Source organism: Telopea speciosissima, chromosome 11 (assembly GCF_018873765.1).
Source record: "Telopea speciosissima isolate NSW1024214 ecotype Mountain lineage chromosome 11, Tspe_v1, whole genome shotgun sequence".
Taxonomy (NCBI): Eukaryota; Viridiplantae; Streptophyta; class Magnoliopsida; order Proteales; family Proteaceae; genus Telopea; species Telopea speciosissima.
In genome coordinates, this window is record NC_057926.1 from 23,277,872 (window position 1) to 23,301,220 (window position 23,349).

Consider the following 23,349-nt stretch of genomic DNA (forward strand, 5'->3'; position numbering starts at 1 on the left):
ACGCATTCCCAGAACACTGGCTTTGACTCACTTAAGTCTCAGTCATTGATGAACCAAAGAATACGATCACACTTTGCAGTGACAGGGTTCCCTCAGGCAAAGGGTGTCGGTGACACATGTCTATCCCTTTCTACATTTGGCAGTAATACATGAGGGAATCAACAAAGTAGATTATTCTCCAATACACAAATCAATCATATGAGTACTCGCATTCGTACCCTGACATCACATGTCTAGGCATACCCAATGCGACGACCATATAATAAGGGTGCCCAGCCCAAACTCTAGTTGTGACTACCATTTTAAGTAAAACTTATGGACACATAATGCTCAAAAAGTTTATATCGCATGTGATAATATTAAACCAAAATGTATAAAAGTTCAATACAAAGTAAAACCGGATTGAACCAGACCAAACCGGGTTTGATGGACACACAAGACCAACAGCAACATGTTAAGAATGGATGCCAGCATAAGCACAATTATATGATCTATATAATTATATATATATATATATATAACAAGCCTAAACATCACCCAAAACCCACTCACAGTTTGCTTGCGTGTTGCTCAGGGTGTTTGCTAAGATTTACCTTGGTGCACGTACTCCCATACAAATTACGAAGTCTGAGGATGCGTGAGGATAAAGTTAAAAGTGTATAGGTGGGTCCCATGAGGGGTCCCAACAATTAGTTTGATGTTTAAGTCAAGACAACACGGCCAGATGCAAGGATGGAGGCAACCAGGTGAGTCTGTTCCTGGCTCCATCCAAGCATATGGTGAAAATAGATGGGACGGATTCACGGACGGAACTTCCAAGTAAATCTGTTCGTGTATCCGTCCGAATCATGAGACTTTCCTAAGAGCGAATGGAACTACGGACAGAGCTTCTAAGTGAGTCCGTTCCTAGCTCCGTCCCAGCGAATCAACCAGGTTATAGCGGACGGATCAAAGGACGGAATCACGATAGTGAATCCGTTCGTGGATCCGTCGAATCTCTCTTTGAGATTTGGAAAGATTTCCATCTCCAACCTTTCATCCATGAGACCATTGGGGTCTTAGGGTTAGGGAGGTGAGTCCGAAGCTTCGTTATGGTCCAAAACACCTAGCCCTACATGGGACTTAGAGGATTTTAATGGATTGGAACCATCTCCAAGGTTTTCCAAACCTAGGTTTAGGTCTTAAGGCATTAAGCAGCAGCTCTAGCCATTAAACCCATTAAGGCATTAAGGGAGAGGAAAGGTAGGTCTCAAATTAGGAATTAAAGAGGGGTATTGGGTTTCCAAGAGGAAACCCTAAGCTAGGTATTGATCCCAAGGGATTTACAGGTTTGAAAATGGACAGAGAGGGAGAAGGGAGAGTACTCACCTCAAGGATGAGCCAATGAATGGTTTCCATCTCCATCAGCTCCCCTCCAACCACCTTCTTCAATGCCCTCAAAGCTCACCAAGCTTCCACGGCTTTGGGTAGGTAGGAGAAGTGAAAAGGCCATAAATGGTTGAGCTGTGCTTTTATAGCTAAGCTCCCACATAGGGCCTGTTTGGCTTGGAGCTTTAAGAGTTATAGATCATTTAAATGCCAACATAGGCAAGTGGGTCCACTTATATAGCACACACACAAATCAAGGAGATAAAGGGTGGGGTCCACCTTGTCTAGGTGCTCAGGTAGGATGCTTGAAGCATGGGGCGTGGGTCCCACACAAGGAAAACACCCAAAAGCCTAAAATAGTACAGACGGACTCATAGATGGAAGATGTCTTGTGATTTTGTTCGTGACTCTGTCGCTACTGTAAAGGATGGAACCCTAAGAAAATTTATTGGGCTTTGGCCCACACTTCAAGGCCAACAAGGGGAGGGTATACCAACATTCATAAGGGCAGTATCTTACCCCTCGACCTTCATGATGTGTCCCTCATGATTCCGAAGAGCTTCCCGATCGTGATGCTAAACTCATCGTCGAAAGAGGTGTCTAAATGTGGGGACACAGGAAATGCCTTTCGGTACTCTTCACTCCGGGGACTTGTGCTAGGAGGATGGTCGATGAAATCACCATCAATAAATCTCCCCCATTGTTGGTTGAGGAACCTCTCTCCCATAGGCAGGCCTGTGAACTGGTCAATGATCTTGTGGCTAGGTTTGACCATAAGTGAAAACAGCTCACTAGTGTGCACGACAGCAGTATCTATACATCATAAGAGAGAGAAACTATAATTAAATAGTAAATCTGGGTGCGGATATAACACCTATGACACCCCTCCATGACCCTGAGGGCCATGTGAACTCCAGGTTCCAAGATGGAGGAGAAAACCTTAAGAAATCTTGAAAAGAACCCTGATGGATGCAAGAACAGAATCACCGTCGTGGTTCTGTCTGTAAGTCTGTCTCGTGTATTTTGGTAGCTGGTTCGAGTAGAGCCAGGAATGGATTTACTCTATTACCTCAGTCCAAGGTTTCGTTCCCTCTCGGGAATGTCTCATTGATCGAATGGATGTAGGGACGGATTTATAAAGAGGTTCCGTCCATAGTTTCGTTCGCTCTCGGGGTGTGTCTTAGGGTTTGAACGGATGCAGGAATGGATTCAGGTGAAAGTTTCATCCATGGATCTGTCCCTCATATTTTGACCTGTTGACCTGAACGGAGTAAGGGACGGACTCACCCTGTCGGTTTCATCCGTGTTATCTTGGTTGAAACTCAACTTTAACTTTGGGGGCATAACATAGGACCTCTCTATACATCTTTTAACGTTTGCTCTCGCATTCTTAGGCTACCCAACTCGATGGATAGAAGGTGCACCGGTGAGATTCATGTCAACCATGTCAGGTGATACCCGAGTTATGTGAGTGGGTTTTGGGTGATTTGTTTGGGCTTGAATATCTATTAAACAATCATTATCATGCTATTTTACAAATTATATGCATTTTGTACATTACATCATTTATCATGATTGTTAACATGGAATGAATGTGATATGTTAATGGTTCACTAATGTAACGGGTCATAGTGCCGGGTGTATCAATACTGGGGCTCCAAAAATGATTATAAAATATGTTAAGTGTCATCCTGCCCTGTATGCGCCGTGCCATGCTAGTACTAGGGTACTAGATGGAATGGGAGGTTGATGCACCCGGAATAACTCTCAGGATGATAGGACTTGCATGTAGTATATATATAGTTAGGATTCTTGTTCCCTTATGCAATGACCTTTACCAACAAGGGTTTATGTGTTGGATAGTCTGAGCACCTATTGCCTGTGGGGGAGAGAGGCCAGGTCAGGGGTAGTGATGGCTATCAGGGTCTGCCACAGGGTGGTCTTATGGCTTCTACCGGTATAGGCTCCCTTGTGATAACTGAGGCTTCATTATGGCGATAAGTTAAGTGACCCACAGTGTCTCCTGAGTTATCACAGTAGCATACACTTGACTTAGAATTTATGTGCTAGGTGAAAAATGAATCTAACATGGGCATGCATCATGGATTGACTTCAAATTGTATGTTTGTGTGTATGTGCATTCCCTTTTGCTCTCTCACTAGCTTGTGGAGTTAACCCCATTGTGCACCCTCTTTTAGTTGATATGTAGATAACCTCTTAATGAGCTCCTATGGATGCAAATCAAGTGGAGCCAGTGGCTTGGACTTGGATGTCGATGTACACCCAAGCATGGTACCCTTGTGGCATGAATTAAATCTTAACTTGTGTATTCATCTTCATTCATGTATGGACTTCATGTGTAAATGTACGGAATTTACCAGATGGATATGGGATATAGTAACTGTAATATATGTTATCATTAGAGAACTAATACCTTGTATTTATTTGGTTTTTAAAATGATTTACGCTTCCGCTAATTCCAATCCCTTTAATTGGAATGATTATTCCAATGGTTTTTGTTCCCTGATATTATGATGCCTTGATATTGGGTAGACTGTGGCTCAAGACACTGTATCTGTGACCCTGGTAGTATTGGGATGACACCTATCATCCCAGTCTCCCCTTTTCTTGTAATTTATCCTTTATTGGGATGATGGCGTGACAGCTTGGAATTAGAGCATGATGCTCTGAACAAACCGCAGTCTGGCATAATAATTTGATTTACTCTCAACAATTATGGTTCTAAATTAAAAGTTTCAGAATCATAAATAAGTGTATACAAACATAGGAGAAGATTGGTTGTCGTGCAACTGAGAATTCTAGAAAATAATAGGCAAATATGGAATCTAGGACTTGAAGTGCATGTTGTTTGAGTGATAGCTATTATGCTGCATTGTTAGGCCCCTAAGTGAGTGATAGATGGACAATCATAATAAAAATCCACAATAATCAATAATAATCCAAGCAAAGCCCAGAAATTAAGGGAAATAGGTAAATATATAAACATAGATATATTGAGCTAGTTCTATCTGTCTAATTGTTCAAATGCCTCCCTTGGAGGTAATTGTATCCCTTCCAACCCAAAAATATACATTTTCATCATCACCAAACTTTTAAAACTAACTGATAAAAAAAAAGGGGAGAAAATAGAGAAAAGTTAAAAGTAAAAAGAGTTCCAACACATCCGAAACAAGTCAAGAAAAGTTCAAACTAAAGATAACTATTGATTTTGTAAAGAGAGGCGGGCTAACTCTCCATGCCATCACGATCATCAGTCCTCTCGCTACCACCATAGAAGAGGAAAGTGTTGATGTCGTTCAATTCCTTTTCAATCCTCTCAAGGCACTAACTGTGAGAAGAGAACTGCCCCTTGATTTCTTCAAACCCCTCCATCATTCTCAGATTCATCTGCCTGATGGCCAAAAGAACATCACCTGCACCTGCATTCCTGGTACTAGAAGCCCCTGCAGAATGTGGTATGGATCCCATAAACTCTATATCATCATCATCATCATCATCATCAATCTCTCGGGGCCCTCCACCCTCCCCAGAGATGTAATAGTCACAATACAATCCCATCCTCTACAATGCATCGAACCCAAAAGGCCCTTCGAAGCTTGTTTCCTTGGGTTCATGGTCGAGGTCTACTCCAAAATAAATAAAAATTTGGGTGAGCAGTCTACCATATGGCAAGGTGTTCTTGCGGCGAGGATTGACCACCGCATGAACCATGTGCTGGATGATCATATAGGCAAGACAAGTCTGCTGGCCTATGCAAGGAGAGTACGTTAGTGTTACTGTTTGAGTTAAAATAAAACCGCAAGCGTACGGGTCAATCGTAGCTACGGGTCGAACATGAGGAGATATACGCCACTCTATTTAACTAACTTAAAAGTAATGCAAAATGAACCAAATTAAAGTGTTAAATTAAACTAATTAAACTAACGAAAATCAATGCATCCTAACTCATAAGCATCTAACAAAATTAAGGGATTAAATCGGCGTCCTAACACCTGAGCATCTAACCTATCAAACTAAAGCGAATTGAAAGGAATAAAAATGCAGCCACACATACTAACCACATAAAAAGAAATAAGGGAATAAAAATGCATCCATAAACCACAACCATATAAAATTAAAATAAAAGAAATAGAGGGGGAAGAAGAAGAAGATGAGAGAGATAGAGGAGATGGAGAATGAGATTGAGAGTTTAGATAGTAAAACCTGGATGTGCTTGCATGAATGTAAATGAAAAGCTTGAATACTTGCATAAACTTACCATGGCCTCCTCTTCTAAATCTTCAAGTCTTGTCATCAACTTAAGAACTTAGACTAGAAGGCTTAAAACCTAAACTAGAATTAAGAAATTACAACCCAATTGAAGACTTAAATTGAAATTAAAGCATAAACTAAACCTATTATAAGCATTAACTAAAAATTATAAAAGCAAACTAGAACTTAGAAAAGCCAAAAATCACAAATTAGAAGGAGAAGAAGAGAAGAAATTTCACTAAGTGAATGAGCTAATTTTTACAAGAGAGGTAGGGGGTATTTATAGGTGGAAGAGAGGAGAAGAGAGAAGATGGAAGTGTAGGAAAAATATTCCCTAAGAAAAGAGAATATTCTCTTCTCTTTCCTCTTTTACAATGCCTTGAATCCTAAGAAAAAAGAAAAAAAAAAAAGAAAGAAGAAGAAGAGAAGATTGTTTACATAGACCTTCTATTTCTAGAAAAATAAACTTCCAATTTTAACAAGTGCTTCCTTTTCTTTGTAGATATCTTCTCCAAGCAATAAAATCAAAGCATCTTTGATTTTTCAACCTTTCATAGATGAGAAAATATAAATCTATCCCAAGTAGAATTTCAGAAGTGCCCTTGAGAAGTTGGAGGAGAGAGGGAGTAAGGGTGAGGACTAGGATTCCTTCAAGAATAAATAAAATACCCATTCTGTCCTTCAGAAAATGTGGAGCATGGGGTGCTTATATAGGTCTCACCATTGTGTTCCTTGCGAAAAATCACACAAAATAGACCCAAATTTCATCCAATTCGGAGTTGGGGAGCCCAAGATATCTCAAGTTGAAGTTGGACTGTCCGAGCCTTCCAAATGGAATCTTTCGGGTACAGTAAAGTAACTTCTGATAATTTCATTAAGGCCCCTAAAATCCGAACTTCCGTTTCACTTTGTCTCCATCCGATGTCAATAATTATAAATAAACCACGCGGACCATTTTCACGCTGTCGTTACGAAACGGCCATAACTTCTTCGTTTCAACTCGGAATTAAATGCCGTTTGAACCATTGAAGCTGACTCGATGGGCTATGCATCCATTTACACTTCTAAAAGCTTTAAAACATCTCCTTAGCATCATCTCCTTCATTTTCACAAGAATTCACCTAAACCCTAAAAAGCACAAGAAAGCACCGAGTAACTCGTCCAATGTGGTAAAATGTATAATTTATGCCCTAAAATTTCACACATAAATGTGCTCATCAGATTCCCCCACACTTGAACGTTACTTGTCCTCAAGTAAAGCAAAAACAAAAACTAACCTAGAATGCGAAAATCCTAACTCACTTTCGTAGGAATCACGGTTGCACTTAGCATGTGCAACAAGCCTTTAAACCCCTAGGTTACCCCTAGTGGACGAGTTGTGTCTCGTGGGTGTTTGCAGTGAATATACACCCAAAATTCAATTATAAATAAATGCTATAAATTTTAATCATGGCATAAGTAGGACAAGGCACATAATCCCAAAAAGTGTTCAACTAATGATCAAGGAGCCAAAGGTTCCCCACACTTGAATTTTATCACCCCACATCAATTCATGTAACAAGCATGCATCAAGTTCAAGGGATCTCCTCATATTTTCTGAACACTACTCATCTTCAAGTAAACCCCCATAGCATCGATGGAACCAAAGACTTAGGCATTGAGTATTGTTGACCATACTTCTTTTTTTTTTCAGGCATTAAGGCAAAAGTTTTTTTCTTTCTCAACCACAAACTCTATTTCTACTCTACTATCGTTCTCCGAGTGACATGGTGGAGCATACACCAGACACCCAAATACTTGGTAGCTTCGCTTTTGCATATATCCATAAGACATTGAGACATTGATGCAAGAGTTTTTTTTTTTTTTGAGTTTCCTTCCAAGGAATTTCGATCAAGTCACCCCTGCTTCATGAGGCACAGGCCCTGTCTAGTCCTAAGGAATTCCACTTTTTTTCATTCCTTGTTTTTTTCTTTTCTTTTTTTTTTCATTCACTTCCACTTTCATGCCTTGCCTTGCCACAAACAAATTGGTCTCAACTACTAGCCAAAAGATCAAAGGGGTCCATAAACACATAGAGGAATCTAACCATCACATGAAGTAGCACTCATATTTTTAAACTCAATCCCCATCACCGGATAAAACCAACTACCATCCTTGAAAATGGATTTTTTTATTATTTCGCATGCTAGGAGGGCACCTAATTCCCTCTCACTCCCGCTTTGCAAATCGAAGAGACTTATGCACAAACCCAAAAACTATCGCCACAATCAAAATTCATAAAATTCAAAATTCACAAAATTCACAATTAAAGTCCAACACACCCCCCCACACTTAATTCATGCAGTGTCCTCAATGCATCGAAAAGAAAGAATAAGGACAAGGGAGGGGATACATACCAGGATATTAGGGGTCAAGGTAAAGAGGCTCATGGAGATTCATGACCTCTTCGTCAACTGGAGTAGGCATCTCTATGTACGGCTTCAATCTTTGGCCATTGACCTTGAAAGTAGCTCCTATACTTGGATTGAGGACTTCAACAGCCCCATGAGGATGAACTTTTGAACAATATAGGGCCCATCCCATCTAGAACGCAGCTTACGGAAAGATATGCAAACGAGAATTGTACAACAAAACATTCGGCCTACCTCAAAAGATTTTCTCAAAATGTGCCTATCATGGAAAGACTTGGTTTTTTCCTTGTAAATTCGGGCATTCTCATATGCCTCATTCCTAAGCTCTTCCAACTCGGATAGTTGGAGTTTCCTATGGGCACTGCAGGCGTAGGTCAAAGTTAAGCTTCCACGATAGCCCAAAAGGCCTTGTGCTCAATCTCTACAGTAAGTGACATGCCTTTCCATACACCAGGACGGCACGAAGATTGACCAAGATCGATCTTGAAGGCTGTCCTATGGGCCCACAACGCATCTACCAATCGGTTAGACCAATCCTTGCGGTTCGGGTTGATGGTTTTCTCAAGAATTTGCTTGATCCGCCTATTTAAAACCTCAACCTGGCCACTGTGCAGGGATGGTAGGGTGTGGCCAACTTATGGACGACACCATACTTTTTTCATGAGGGCCTCAAAAGGCCGATTACAAAAATGCTTGCCCCGATCACTAATGAGAGCCCGGAGTACCAAAACGGGAGAAGATGTTCTCCTTCGAAATTTCACAACCACCTTGTGGTCATTGGTCTTACAAGCAACTGCCTCAATCCATTTGGACACATAGTCCACGCAAGTAATATGTACAGGTTACCAAAAGAGTTAGGAAAGGCCCCATGAAATCAATACCCCATACATCAAACACCTCAACCACGAATTGGGTTGAGGGGCATCATATTTCTCTTAGTAAGACGCCCTAAGGATTGGCATGAAGAACATGCCCGCAATAAGTAAAAACGTCTTTAAACAGACTAGGCCAATAAAATCCACCTTTGTAAAACTTTGGCCAGTCTTATTAGGCCCAAAATGGCCTCCATAAGCCTGATCATGGCAAAAAGATAAGACAGATTGTTGCTCATGATCGGGACACATCTCCGGATTACTTGATCCGGGCAGGTCTTAAAAAGATAAGGATCATCCCAAAAGAAATACTTAACTTGTGAAAAGAAACGATTCTTATCTTGGGTGGACCAATGTGCAGTGTCACACCCATAACCGGATAATTAACAATGTCAAGCAAACCAAGGTTTACTAGACACCGCCATCGAGATACTCATCGGAAAATTCTCGTTGTTGGAGAATCACAGTCAAGGAATTAGGCAGCGGAATAGATGGTCCGCAACCAAATTTTCATACCCTTTCTTATCCCTAATTTCAAGATCAAATTCTTGTAACAAAAGGACCCACCTAATGAGGCGAGCCTTGGCATCTTTCTTACGCACAAGATATTTGATAGCTGCATGGTCAGTATAAACAATCACATGTGATCCAACCAAGTAGGGCCTAAACTTCTCTAAAGCAAATACAATAGCTAAAAATTCTTTCTGGTGGTGGTATAATTAAGTGTGCATCATTAAGAGTCCTACTTGCATAATAAATCACATGGGGTAATTTATTGATTCTTTGCCCAAGAACAGCCCCTATAGCAAAATCGAGGCATCACACATAAGCTCAAATGAAACTATCCAAATTGGAGCTTGAATAATGGGGCTGAAGTCAACGCTCTTTTAATTGCTCAAAACTATCATGACACTCGGAAGAGAAATCAAATGGGCAGTCCTTTGCCAAAAGAGAGGTGAGAGGTCTAGCTATCGGCTAAAGTCCTTGATGAATCTTCTATAAAAACCTGCATGGCCAAGAAAAGATCGAATGTCCTTCACACTCTTGTGTGGTGGTAAATTGGCTATAAGGTCCACCTTAGATCTATCAACCTTGATCCCTTCTTTGGACACAATGTGACCAAGAACTATACCTTGCTTTACCATGAAGTGGCACTTCTCCCAATTCAGGACCAAGTTCTTTTCTATGCATCTTTTTAGAACCAAAGAGAGATGATGCAAGCAATTAGAAAAAGTAGAGCCGTGAATAGAAAAATCATCCATAAACACCTCTAGGAAGTGCTCTACCATATCAGAAAAGATACTCATCATGCACCTTTGGAATGTAGCAGGGGCATTGCAAAGCCCAAAAGGCATACGCCGGTAAGCAAAGGTTCCATAAGGGCATGTGAAAGTGGTCTTGTGTTGGTCCTCTAGAGTAATAGGAATTTGGTTATAGCCTGCATAACCATCAAGAAAACAATAATATTCATGGCCAGCTAGTCTCTCTAACATCTAATCAATAAAAGGTAAGGGGACGTGGTCCTTCCAAGTTACCGCATTCAATTTCCTATAGTCAATGCACACTCTCCATCCTGTTTGGATACGGGTTGGAATCAACTCATTATTAGCATTCTCAACGACAGTGACTCCTCCTTTCTTAGGCACAACCTGCACAGGACTCACCCATTGGCTATCAAAAATAAGATAAATGATGTCATGATCCAAGCATTTTAGGATCTCTTTCTTGATTGCCTCTTTCATCACAGGATTAGCCCTCCTTTGGGGTTCCCTAGAAGGTGTGGAACTCTCCATCAGATGTATATGATGTTGACCAATGGAGGGGCTAATACCTTTGATGTCAGACATGGTCCAACCTATGGCTTCCTTATTGTCCTTTAGAAGCTTAATCAACTCTTCTTCCTGAATAGAAGTCAAATCAGAAGCAATAATAACAGGAAGAGTATGATCATGTCCTAAGAAGATATACTTGAGGTTGGAGGGCAATGCCTTCAACTCTAATGTGGGGGGCTCAATAATAGAGGATTTGGGAATGGAAGTGGATAGGGGTCCAAGGGGCTCCAAAGGTGGTTGGATGCTCCGGACCTCGATAAGGGAGTATCATCAACACCCTCCAATTCTTGCATACATTCTTGAAATCCCGAATCAAAATCAATCTCAAAGAACGTATCAATATCATCGAGAAATCCTTGAAGCATATGCACCTCTTCATCCATGTCAGGCTGCTTGCCCAACCTAAACACATTGAAGTCAACAGAAGTATTGCCCAAAGATAATTTCATGAGACCATTCCTACAATTGATTAAAGCATTACTGGTAGCTAGGAATGGTCTACCCAATATGATTGGGATTTGGTCCTTGAAGTTGGCAGTGGGTTGGGTATCTAAAATAATAAAATCTACAGGAAAAATAAATTCCCCAACCTTCAACAAGACATCCTCAATCATTCCCTTAGGAACTTTAACCGACCGATCTACAAGTTGAAGAGTAATTTTGGTCGGTTTCAGTTCTCCCAATCCCGATTGTTGGTAGACATGAAAGGGTAAGAGGTTCACACTTGCACCAAGGTCCAATAAGGCATGATCAATAGTAGTATGGCCTATAGTGCAAGAGATGGTGGGGCTTCCAGGATCCTTATGCTTGGCGCTCTGTCGTGAGATTAGAGAACTAATGTTAGCAGCCAAGAATGCCTTTTAGGCACATTGGTGGTCCGCTTTTGGGTGCATAAGTCTTTGAGGACTTTAGCATAAGCGGGATCCGGGCAATAGCATCCAACAAGGGGATATTCACCGAACTCGTTTGAACACATCCAATATCTTCTCCATAGAAGGAGACTTCTTGCTAACCAACCTATTTGGGAAAGGGGCAGGTGGGGTATAAATTCTTTCAGGGTTGGTCTTTTTAACTTCCTCAATAGAATCCTCTTTGGTTTCCTCAACCAAATCATCTGGTATATCTTTAGGTTCATCAGACGAACCTGAAACTGTAGGCACTTCAATGGCCTCTTCAGAAGGGGGAGAGTCAACAGGAGTATGAGATGATAAAGACTAAGGTGCACTAGCCGGTTGATACTCACGGCCACTCCTTAAAGCATAAACAACATTTACCTGTCTAGAGGGCCCTTGGTGCTGTTGGCCTTGTGCAACATTGGTTGGAGGAGCTTGGGTACCTTGCTGAATATGAACCTAATGCCTAGGATTTGGCTTAGGCTGGCTAGGTAACTTCCCTGTTTCCCTCTCATGCAGGATTGTGACAAGCTGGGTGAGTTGTTTTTCCATGTTATTATGGCTTATCATGAGAAGAGCTATCTTGTTGTCCATCTCATTCAGTCTTGTTGCCTCTCCTATATTGGTAAACCCCGGGGTTCTGATAAGGTGCAAGGAGAGGAGGCCTAGTGTATTAATAGAAGGTCCTGGATGAGGACGAGGGGGAAAGGGGTTAGGAGACATTCCTTGGCTTTGTGGTGTATAGTTGGTCCTTTGGGCACCAACCTGGCCTTGATGGTTAAAGTTGGATGGGCCTGCTTGGTTCCCTTGATTCCATGCGAAATTGGGGTGATTTCTCCATCCTGGATTGTAAGTATTTCTATATTGGTTATTTTGGTAGAGAGCACTTACATTCTCAGTGCTGGAATTGCCCACCAAGGTGTTGGGGCATTCCTCAGAAAGGTGTCCAGGGGTTTGGCACCAACTGCATACCGACACATGGTTGACCTGGTTGACCGGATTAACTGGTATAGACTCTTTAAGAACTATGGACTCCAACCGTTTTATGAGGCTATCAAGTTTGGCCTCCTTGACTGGCATACCCTCAATGAGATACCCCTTAGTGGTCCTTTCAGCCTCTTAGGAAGATTCCCATTCCCTAGTCTTATCAGCCAAGTTGGTTAAGAATGTCCATGCATCATTCTCCTCGAAAAGAAGTAAAGCTCTCTGGACAAATAGACTCTACAAGTTGCTTCGTCTGATAGTCAATACCCTCATAAATAATTTGGCATAGCTGCCACAAGTCAAAACCATGGTGAGGGCATTCTAAGAGGAGGTCCTTGAATCTTTACATGAATTTAGAAAAGGATTCATGTGGTTTCTGCCTGAACTGGAGGATGTCACTTTTAAGCTTATTGGTCTTGTGAAGAGGGTAGAATTTTCTCAAAAAGACAATGGTGAACTCATCCCATGTATTAATGGAGTTTGTTGGCAGTCCATAGAGCCACTTCTTGGCCTGGGCTTTCGAGGGCAAAGGGTATAAACCTAAGCCTAACGCATCATCATCAAATTCTCGGACCTTAATTAGAACACACCTCCTCAAATTCCCTAAGGAAGAGATATGCATTCTCATTAGCCATCCCATGGAAATGGGGTAGCATGTTGATGAAGTTGGTCTTGAGTTCATAGTTATTCCCTGTAACAAAAGTGCACTAATGCATGAGGGCGTGCAGCCCTAGTAGGGTAAAACCTATCCTTAAGAGTCTTGGGTTGTTGGTCACCCATGGTCAAAGGTGGTAGAGAAGGTGGTCTTCTAATAAGACAATTACTTGAATCACGAGTCCACACCTTAGCCACCTAAATAGATATGAGGTCTCCTTTAGAAAAATTAAAGAAAAATAAAACACTTAAAAAAAAAAAAAAAAAACTAGAAACAAGAGGGACCCCAAGGTAGATAGTGCATCTCTATCCCTCAAAAATCGAAACAATGGTTCAAAAGCTGTAAGGATGCCATAAAGGTTGACAGCAAGGGAACCCGTATAGTCTTCTATAGCCACCTACGTGCGACTCCAATATGGATTCTGATATAGAATGGAGGTCTACTATACGTTTATGTTTCCAACACTCTCACTATGTCGCTTTCCTGTTATCAAGAGTGGTCACCTCTAAAGATAAGTCACATGTCAATCCACCCAACCAAGTCAAGATGTAGCGTCATAGGTAACTTAATCCTATGAGGGACACCAAAAGATGGAGGGTTGAAGCATATGAAGGACTTTAGATTGGGCGCACACTATTTGAAACAGAAGAGAAACAAGAAGAGTTTTTCAAAAACTGATTTTTTTTTTTTCAAAAAAAAAGAAGAGAAAATCATAAACTAAAACACTTCGAACTACTTAAAAATCAGATAAATAAAATGGACAATAATCTCCCCGGCAACGAGGCCAAAAAACTTGTTTGAGTTAAAATAAAACCGCAAACGTACGGGTCAATCGTAGCTACGGGTCGAACACGAGGAGATATACGCCACTCTATTTAACTAACTTAAAAGTAATGCAAAATGAACCAAATTAAAGTGTTAAATTAAACTAATTAAACTAACGAAAATCAATGCATCCTAACTCATAAGCATCTAACAAAATTAAGGGATTAAATCGGCGTCCTAACACATGAGCATCTAACCTATCAAATTAAAGCGAATTGAAAGGAATAAAAATGCAGCCACACATATTAACCACATAAAAAAAAATAAGGGAATAAAAATGCATCCATAAACCACAACCATATAAAATTAAAATAAAAGAAATAGAGGGGGAAGAAGAAGAAGATAGAGAGAGATAGAGGAGATGGAGAATGAGATTGAGAGTTTAGATAGTAAAACCTGGATGTGCTTGCATGAATGTAAATGAAAAGCTTGAATACTTGCATAAACTTACCATGGCCTCCTCTTCTAAATCTTCAAGTCTTGTCATCAACTTAAGAACTTAGGCTAGAAGGCTTAAAACCTAAACTAGAATTAAGAAATTACAACCCAATTGAAGACTTAAATTGAAATTAAAGCATAAACTAAACCTATTATAAGCATTAACTAAAAATTATAAAAGCAAACTAGAACTTAGAAAAGCCAAAAATCACAAATTAGAAGGAGAAGAAGAGAAGAAATTTCACTAAGTGAATGAGCTAATTTTTACAAGAGAGGTAGGGGGTATTTATAGGTGGAAGAGAGGAGAAGAGAGAAGATGGAAGTGTAGGAGAAATATTCCCTAAGAAAAGAGAATATTCTCTTCTCTTTCCTCTTTTACAATGCCTTGAATCCTAAGAAAAAAGAAAAAAATAGAAAGAAGAAGAAGAGAAGATTGTTTACATAGACCTTCTATTTCTAGAAAAATAAACTTCCAATTTTAACAAGTGCTTCCTTTTCTTTGTAGATATCTTCTCCAAGCAATAAAATCAAAGCATCTTTGATTTTTCAACCTTCCATAGATGAGAAAATATAAATCTATCCCAAGTAGAATTTCAGAAGTGCCCTTGAGAAGTTGGAGGAGAGAGAGAGTAAGGGTGATGACTAGGATTCCTTCAAGAATAAACAAAATACTCATTCTGTCCTTCAGAAAACGTGGAGCATTGGGTGCTTATATAGGTTTCACCATTGTGTTCCTTGCGAAAAATCACACAAAATAGACCCAAATTTCATCCAATTCGGAGTTGGGGAGCCCAAGATATCTCAAGTTGAAGTTGGACTGTCCAGAGCCTTCCAAATGGAATCTTTCGGGTACAGTAAAGTAACTTCTGATAATTTCATTGAGGCTCCTAAAATCCGAACTTCCATTTCACTTTGTCTCCATCCGACTGTCAATAATTATAAATAAACCCCTGCAGACCATTTTCACGCGTCGTTACGGAAACGGCCATAACTTCTTCGTTTCAACTCGGAATTAAGTGCCGTTTGAACCATTACGAAGCTGACTTGATGGGCTATGCATCCATTTACACTTCTAAAAAGCTTTAAAACATCTCCTTAGCATCATCTCCTTCATTTTCACAAGAATTCACCTAAACCCTGAAAAGCACTAGAAAGCACCGAGTAACTCTGTCCAATGTGGTAAAATATATAATTTATGCCCTAAAATTTCACACATAAATGTGCTCATCAGTTACTACCATTAAAGGAGGCTGGGTGCTATGTCCTTTAGAGGGAGCCAAGTTGGTCTTGGCGATGAAAGTGAGAACTCGCTAAAAGGGGCCGAACCTTGAAAGGTCATCATTTTCATCAGTTTTGTCATTGGCGTGCGTCTTATACAACTTCTGACGGTCTGCAGAGGATAGGCATCTGTTAGGGTCGCTGCTTAGATAGTAGTAGACTCTATCTCCTTCTGTAGAAATGCTCAGAAGTATCCCCAATTCCAGTTCATTATAGGCAATGGTTACCCCCGTCACGAATGAGGTTAACCTAATGCCCTCTGCATCCTCTTTGACTAGCACCAAATTGGAGTAAAACTCCCTGACCAATGTGGGGTAGTAGAAGTCTGGATGGGTCAACATGCTACTCCACTTCAGCTTACTGAATCTAATGCCCCACCTTGAAGGCAATCAATTCCTCCTCTACAGTATCTCTCTCCACCAAAATCTTTCTATCATGGAGATGCTCTTGATAAATTCCCTCTGTCTCTGTAGATGTAAATCGTTCAACATTGAAGGCAAGGGGAGGAGCTAGCACGATGGCTAGGTCACTTCTCTTGCAAGGAGCCATGGATAATCCCTACACATAAGAGACCACCAAAAGACAACAATAACTAAGCCAAACTTAAACAAATAAGATATAACTAGTGTGTACAATTATAGGTACAAATACATGTGTTGTGTGGGAATTTCTTGGATGAGAAAGGTTACACAATAATTAGACAAGACATAATTACCATTGAGAAGTATGATCAACTTGGGGAAAGAGATAAGATACATAGAAAATCCCTAGAGCATGGACATGAAGGGATGAGATTGATAGAAACAACCTATGCTCTTGACTACCCCATATCCCGAATGAAATATCAAACAAGTAACTTGATCAAACGAGAACCCCAACAAGAGACAAAGATTGAATGTGATACAGTAAAAAGGAAGGGGATGAATTTCAAATTCTATACTAACAACCACACAAACAAGTAAACATGCTTGAGGATATGCCAACGAAATTATTTTCCATGAAATTTTAGGGCATACATTGGAATTACTTAGAAACAATTAAAAATAGTTCAATTAGGTATGGTAAACTTGACAAATAATTTCAAGAGTTCCTTGAAAGGAACTTTAAACCCAATCAAAACAAATATGCGCACAATAATTAACAAAAACAATGGCATTGATCGGTTAGGGCTTGATTCAACTAAAAACCCTAGCCTCAAATGAATTTTGGCATAGTTTCGGTGTTTACATGGCTATGAGAATGCAACTTAAAGCAACATATAATCACAGACTTAAAATGGATATCCCTAATCGGTGGAAAAGAGGAAGGAAATGGAAAGCATAATCAAAAACCCTAGAAATGGAGAAAAGAGAGGGTAAGGAAGGGAGAAATAGGGAAAGATCCCTTACCTCGAGACAATGAAGATAAGCCTTGATGCCTTGAGTCTCAAACGGGGCAAGGGATGCACGAACAGAGGTCTCTTGGAGAGCTTTTGCACTGCGGTTCCGTCTTCACCCTTTGGAGCCAAAATGAGTTTGAAAAACTCGTGGCTGTGTTTTTATAAAATTTAGTGAACGGATGCTCTGACAGAGCCACCATTGGGATTCTGTCTGTGAATCTGTCCAGCACAAAATTGTAATTTTTTTGTTCCTAGAACTGTACGAAACATCGAACGGATCCAGCATCATGATTCCATCTGTAGTTCCATTCGTCTCAGTATTTTTACCAAACCAAGCCCTCTGAGAACGGACGAATGAACGGATTCATGTTACATGATCCGTCCGTTAATCCATCCTGCCTGATTTGCAATGGAACCACGAACAAACTCAGAGCATTGATTCCGTCCGTTTTCTTTTGGGAGTTTAAGCCCAAATTTTTTAGACCATGTGGCCACGCCTATATGTGATGATTATATGCCTATACCCTAAACTTACACGCATGTTGTTTGATCTTTATTTTATACTTTGAGGTCAAATGTTAGGGCATGCACCAGCCGGTCAAGCCAGTAAGAAATGGCAGACATTAGTATATGTTGTGACTTTCCTCGTGCTTTGGGCCCTGACAGCAGCAACGGAGTCACGAACGAGCTCACCAAACTAGTTCTGTTCGTGGATCCATCCGTACTGTTTCTTACCCTTTTGATGTATTTTCATGTGGGACCCATGTCCCCGCGTCCCGCACACCCTAACTAGGTCCTCGGACAAGATGGACTCCACACCCAACTAGGTCCTCGGACAAGATGGACTCCCACCCTTACCTTCTTTTGGTTGGTTGGGCCATGAAAATGGGCCCACAAGACTTAATTTAAATGAATAATGGGTTCTTTTATTTAGCTTGAGCCAAACAAGCCCTAAGGCCTCTTTTGATCTTTAAAAGATAGGGCTTAGCCCAATATTCTCCCATCTCTCCCCCTCCAAGCCAAACCGTGGAGGAGAAGAGGAAAGGAAGAAGAAGAAGAAGTAAGGAAGACGAATGGGAGGGGAAAGGAAGAAGATGGAAGGGAAGCCAAAGGGGTTTTGCTGCCCTACCTTCCCTCCTCTTACTGTCCGAACAAGGATTAAAGAAAAGAAGAAAAAGGGAAGAAGGAGAGAGGAGAAGATGGATCTTCAAGGCTGGCTAGAGCTGGGATTGGAGCTCCACTCACCAAGGTATGTTCTATCTCTTGGTACCTCCCTCTTCTCCATCTATTCTTGAGTTTGACCAGGTTTATTGAGTTTGAGCTGACTTAGGGTCCCATTTAGGACTCAACATGGAGCTCAGCCCTTGAATGGGAGCTCTATAAATGAAAACCAAGCTCTAATGAAGTCTCCTATCAGTCACCTTGAAGCCATTGTTGCTGATTCCCTGGTTTTCAAACCCCAAACCCTACATTGGATCAAAATAGGAGTTAAATCCTTGTGTGGTCTTAGATCCTAGGCCTATGTTCTAGTGACCCTAGAGAGTCTTATGACACCCCTCCATGACCCTAAGGGCCATGTGAACTCCAGGTTCTAAGGTGCAGGAGAAAACCTTACGAAATCTCAGAAAGAACCCCGACGGATGCACGAACGGAGTCACCATCGTGGTTCTGTCCATAAGTCCATCCAGTGTATTTTGGTAGCTGATTCGAGCAGAGCCAGGAATGGATTTACTCTGTTGCCTCCATCCATGGTTCTGTTCCTTCTCGGGAATGTCTCAGGGATCGAACGGATGTAGGGACGGATTTATAAAGAGGTTTCATCCGTAGTTTCGTTCTCTGTCGGGTGTGTCTTAAGGTTTGAACGGATGCAAGACGGATTTAGGTGGAAGTTTCGTCCGTGGATCCATCTCTCATATTTTGACCTGTTCACCTGAACGGAATCAGGGACGGACTCACCCTGTCGGTTCCGTCCGTGAGTCCGTCTGTGCTGTCTTGGTTGAAACTCAACTTTAACTTTGGGGGCATAACATAGGACCCCTCTATACATCTTTTAACATTTGCTCTCGCATTTTTAGGCTACCCAACTTGATGGATAGAAAGTGCATCGGTGAGATTTATGTCAACCATGCCGGGTGATATCTGAGTTAGGTGAGTGGGTTTTGGGTGATTTGTTTGGGCTTGAATATCTATTAAACAATCATTATCATGATATTGAACAAATTATAAGCATTTTACGCATTACATTATTTATCTTGATTGTGAACACGAAATGAATGTGATCTGTTAATGGTTCACTAATGTATCGGGTCACGGTGTCGGGTGTACCGGTACCGGAACCCCAGAAATGATTATAAAATATGTTGACTGTCATTCTGTCCTATATGTACCGTGCCATGCTAGTACTCGGGTATTAGATGGAATGGGACATTGATGCACCCGGAATACCTTTCGGGACGATAGGATTTTCATGTAGTATATATGTGGTTAGAATTCTTGTTCCCTTATGCTACGACCCTTACCAACCGGGGTTTATGTGTTGGATAGTCTGAGCACTTATTGTCTATGGGGGAGAGAAGCCAGGTCAGGGGTAGTGATGGCTATCCGGGTCTACCACTAGGTGGTCTTATGGCTTCTACTGGCGTAGGCTCCCATGTGATAACTGAGGCTTCATTGTGGCGATAAGTTAAGTAACCCACAGTGTCTCCTGAGTTATCACAGTAGCATACACTTAACTTAGAATTTGTGTGCTAGGTGAAAAATGAATCTAATATGTGCATGCATCATGGATTGACTTCAAATTGTATGTTTGCGTGTATGTGCATTCCCCTTTGCTGTCACACTAGCTTGTGGAGCTAATCCCGTTACACATCCTCCTTTAGTTGATATGCAGGTAACCTCTTGATGAGTTCCTATGGATGCGAATCGAGAGGAGCCGGTGGCTTGAACTTGGATGTTGATGTATACCCAAGAATGGTGCCCTTGTGGTGTGATTTAAATCTTTACTTCCGTGTTCATCTTCATTCATGCATGGACTTCATGTGTAAATGTACGAAATTTACCAGATGGATATGGGATATAGTAACTGTAATATATGTTATCATTAGAGAACTGATACCTTGTATTTATTCGGTTTTTAAAATGATTTACGCTTCCGCTAATTTCAATCTCTTTAATTGGAATGATTATTCCAATGGTTTACGTTCCCTGATATTATGATGCCTTGATATTAGGTAGACTGTGGCTTGGGACATTGTATCTATGATCCTGGTAGTATTGGGATGACACATGTCATTCCAGTCACCCATTTTCTTGTAATTTATTCTTTATTGGGATTGGGGCATGACATACAATCTCCAAAATTAAATTAAACTCAAACAAATTGTAAGTTCTTCTAAAATTGAAAGAAAGTGTAAAGTTTCTAATAGTAGTTGTCCTCTTCTAATCCAAACGTTTCGTCCTCTTAGACCTCCTCCTCTTGTACATCCATACATCCAGGTTCGCATTCATAAAGTTGTTCATCTGAAAATTATTGAGAGTAAGCTTCGGGGAAAGCTTAGCAAGTAAATCCACAATAACTATACAGGTGTGAAAACATGCATAAGTAATACAAAATGTAAAGACATACAATAATATGTACATATAGATCTGAAACAAAACAAAACAAAATGATCATAATCATATTTGCTTATCACCACTATCGTAATGAAAAGTATATATGAAAACAATCAACAAAAGATGCATAAAAAAAATGGAAAATAACAAACACATCACTCCCTAATAGACTAGTGTGAACTAGTTACCATACACTGGTCAAGGCCCTCATGATAGCGGCGTATAAACTCCAGTTATGTTCAACTACAACACCACTGTCCCCTCTCAACATCAAGAAACTAATGGAGAAACTAGTGACCAAACTTGCCCCAGACCGAGTCAAAGCCCTCGAAGGTTTTACCAGCAATGCCCTCCTGGAGAGTTTTTTATCATCTCCCTCTTTCTAGTAGTCCATATACCTCCAATAAGGGTAAGTCCGTAGCTCAAAAATCCGCCGACTTATCCTTACCCCAATGTTTTAACCCATATCGGTAAGGTAACAGATCGAAAAGAACATCCATGCTTATACATAAAGCTATACAACAAGTCTAGAACTTAGGGTTAGCAACTTCCTATATTCCAAACACAAACGTTTAATCAAGAGTTGTAAAAGAAAAAAAAACTTAGAAATAAATCGAGTTTCATCAATATACATGGCATAGAATGTAATACATAAATCGAGAAGATTTGGAAAAATCTTCGCACAAAGTTGTCAACAAGCATCTTCAATTCCAATAGAATATAAATTAATAAATCAAATAAAAATCAGATTTAAAAGCATCATCCAAAAACATCATGTATTAGGTTATAATCATGAAGAATCATTTATAGACCTTCCTCATACTATCAACAAACAAGCATTGGATTCATTAATCTATAAACATAACATTATTAAAAATTTATGCACACACATATGTGAATTAAATTATAAGAAAATTCATTATTCCTTTCAAGCAATCATGTGTGAACAATTTAATAGAGTAAAAAATATGAATGAAATATGTTTTTGGCATGGTAAATCTCAATCTAAAATTAAATTACAGATTTAAAACAATGTTTCAAAACAAATTTTATATGTAAGAAAAATATCAAGTATAATGGTTAAAGATCTACTCACCTTGTGTGAAGCGACTAGGGTTTCTATAAGTAACCTCAAATTAATGCTTCAATGATATTGATTTACCTCTTCCTAGTTTAGAATCATTTTAATGGAGTCCTATGATTAAGGTAATGATGAAATCGACTTCAAGGTATTGCTTAAACTCGGATTTGAGAAACACAGATTTTTTATAGAAAGGCTTACCCTTAGTAAATTAGCGATATCTCTCTGCTTAGATCTCCGATTGGGCTGATTCAAGTTGGATTGTGAAGATAAGAGATGAGACTATGTCTTATCGTGAAATAAGATTTTCTCAATTAGACTCAAAAAAGGGTCGAAATTGTCCTTCAAGTGACTGATTCTGCACAATCCAAATCTCCTTCTTCTTCTCTTCCTCTCTATAGTCCTTGAATTTTCCTCTCTCCCTCTCTCTCAACTTTATGATAAAGGGAATGGGGTTTGGGATTTGGTTATGAGAGTTTATTCCTAACAAGAGAGAAGGAGATGAGAAGAATTCGATTTAGTCTCTAATTAGATCTCTTTACTTTCCCTCCAATCAATTTATTTTAAAAGGAATCTTGACTTAAGATTTTTTAATTAAAATTTTAGATTAGATAGTTTAATTTTAGCTAAATTTTTCTTTTGTTGGGATTTTATTTTATGAGACTTTCTTTCTCCAAGATTGAGTTTCTAGCCAATTAGAGATTGCCACTTCACTTTTTCTTATCAATCCATAATACTTCCCTAGTTAAAAATTTTAAATCTAAGACCTCCTAAGTTAGAATTGTGGAAGCCCCCTTTTTAAGCCCTATAAAATTATAAAAATAAAATATTTAACTCCACCTTTAAAGAATTGAACCTTAGACCTCTAGCAAATTGAATTAAATGTCTAAGTACTATGCTAGGTTACCAGTTATAAATTGTTTTTCAAATCAAATTATATATGTTTTAATAAAATCTTAATTCTACACTTAGGCAATGAATAAACTCAAAATGAGGGTATTACACTAGGGTACACTACTTACAATGCATGCATGTGTGCATCTCCAACTAGTCCAAGTTCCTACACTTTAGCTTGCCCTAATCCTGCATTAGGTAAAAAAGACCAAATTATCCCTAACCCAAAATCAGGGTATTACATCTAGACAATCAGATGATCTCATGTTTAACCGTTCAGCCTCAATTTTGTCCTTCGGGCCAGGCTAGGTATTGACACTTTAAAAAAAACCTCCACAGATTAATAATGGATAATTGACAGGAAAAAAATTTAAGGGGCTATGTACAATATTGTATTAATTTTAAATTCTTTCACAATTTTTGGTTTCAAGAGTAGATAATAACTTCCAAATTCTTGAATTGTTAGCCACTGAATAAATTTGGTCCAAGATCCTTCTTATATTTACCAGCAGAAATGGAAGAAATGGTTGGAGCTTATAGTACTACGAAAGAAACA